Raw genomic sequence first — 2648 nt, forward strand, 5'->3', positions numbered from 1 at the left:
TCTCTCTCTCTCTCTCTCTCTCTCTCTCTCTCTCTCTATATATATATATATATATATATATATATATATAAGTGTGTCTGTGTCTTTGTGTCTGACTGTGTTCCACCACTACCGTTTGACAACGCTGTTTGTGTGTTTACGATACCGTAACTTAGCGGTTCGGCATAAGGTTTTCATAGATTAAGTACCTGACTTAAAAAAAAGGGGTGGGGTCGATTCATTCGACAACAAATTAAGTGCGGTGCCCCAGCATGGTCGCAATCAAATAATTGAAACAAGCAGGAAGTAAAAGAAAGATAGCAGTCAAAGACGAACCTTGCTTTTTCATAAGGCTCAGTACTTTATTAGACCAACACCTAATTTCAGTTTGTGCGTCTCTTTTAGAAGAATGAAAACTTCCCCCAGAGAAAATGATGAATACACTGTTACAATAAATACCGAAGAAATAATATCTCATAGTTAACATTGATATATTGCTAAGAATATTCCTGACCTGTCATAATACAAAGTCCCCATGCGCAAAATTGTTCTAATGTGTTGTGTAAATATATGTTGCAAGTGACGATATAAATTATATTCTGAGTTTACCATTTAAGAAATTGAAATATTTTGAAGTGATTAATAGCAAATTGTTTTTCAAATCCTCAATTCCCATTATTAATATGAATAATAGAGATTGCACATGTGTCCATCAGCCATGTTTTCACAGGTTACTGGTTGAACTTAAAGACATCGATGTTTATCTTTGTATCAAAATCGACAACTGGGAATTATAAAATAGGTACTTTGCTTTTTTTTTTAATCAGAATATATAATGTTTACAACCGAAAATATGTAATTGTAATTTACGCTTGTTTTAAAACTGACACCTATATATGGGTGAATAAAGACTAATCGAGTTGAGACAGAGTTATTTTACGGTTCTGCATTTAATTTACAATTGTTATACTTCATATTTCTCTATATTTTACAGCTATCGTATACAATTTTCTTTGCCAGTGTAGACATTTTTAAATATGGTTTTATTTGTTAACTTATAATTCTACCATATCAATTCGCTTGCATACGTTTTTTTTTCACGTGATATTTCTCTAATTAACACACGTTCATAATTAGTGTGATATTTAATTCATTTTTGGCTTTGAACATTTTTCTTTCACTATCCCACTTTTTTAACACGCACCTAAATACACCCTCAGATATGTATACAGATATTTCTCTAATCGGAAAGATAATCAAATTGGAAGAGAAAGCAGACAGAAATATTTTTTAATCAGTTGTATAATTTGTTTAAGAATTTTATGAAACCAGGCGACACCGACTACTTGCTGCTAGTATCTTATAAAATATGATGATTTTATTCAGTAAAAGAAATATTCCCTGCAGTCAAATTCTATTAAACTTCATTAATAACGTTATGGATTGTGATATCTCTTGTCAAAGTAAAAACAAATATTAAAGCTTCCTAATGCTGATACAGATGCAGGTCGGTTTGTGTGAGTGTGTGAATGTTAGGTGGATATCTACGAAGTGCTCGAAAATAATTACGCTTATTTAAAATTAGATCTAATAAGAATTCAGAAGTTGTTGTATAGAAATACATTAATATATATAGCAAAGAATATATCAATTAATTTAGATTAGATTAATTCTATTCTTAAAATTTAATTTGAAGAATCATACATCAATAACTGGAGAAGCATGTTTATTGAAAATGTACATCAAAGACGATGTATATATACATGACAAAGAATTTTAGATATGATTAATTAAGGGATTTCGTCCGAAGACATGATGCCAGGAAGACGGTCTTAAACAAATACTCGATATGCTGTAAATAACAGCTAAATTATTTCAAATCCCAGAAAGGAAGGCGGCATCCCTTAAAATTAGATGCATTATGATAAAAGAAACATACGTCAAGTTCAAGGCCGCAGAAATATTTGTTCGTATGTCTATGTCTTCAGTGATGTTTGTTACAATGAAATAATAGCGCTCATCATGAATCACAATAGGGGGTCCTGTCAGTGAACTTGCTCAACTTAACAGTGAAATATTTCCGTTTACATTTGTCATTATACCTGAAATAGAAACGAAAGTAATTCTTTTTGGAGCGAATCATACTATTGGAGAATATTTTAAATGGAACATTGTCGTGGATAAACATGAATTCCTTCTCAAGTTCATTGCGAGCCAACAGGTTCATATCTATTAATCGTTAGATTTCTTTCCTTATTTTCGTAATTGAAATTCTCTGTAATTTTTCATTATATATACACATGCTTTCGTGTCATTCTCTACACCACTCTCTGCCCCTGTTTCGCTCTGCATACATATACATATATACATACATATGCAAATACATGCATACATATATATATATTTAAATAAGGAGTAAATAATTCAGGATTGAATATTTGCGAAGATATTATTAACTCTATTATTATCAAGCGTAACCTACGTAAATTGATAGTAACAGATTTAATGATATAGGCGATTACAGCACCCCCACCCAAAGCATTAAATAGCTGAAGGATTAAAATTTATATTTTCTTTTTCGGCGGTTTAAATAAGAGTTTTAACTGTTATTTCCAACAGATAGACATACTCAGTATGTCTTTTGATTAATATATATATATATATATATA

Source organism: Octopus bimaculoides, chromosome 12 (genome assembly GCF_001194135.2).
Source record: "Octopus bimaculoides isolate UCB-OBI-ISO-001 chromosome 12, ASM119413v2, whole genome shotgun sequence".
In the NCBI taxonomy this organism is placed as follows: domain Eukaryota; kingdom Metazoa; phylum Mollusca; class Cephalopoda; order Octopoda; family Octopodidae; genus Octopus; species Octopus bimaculoides.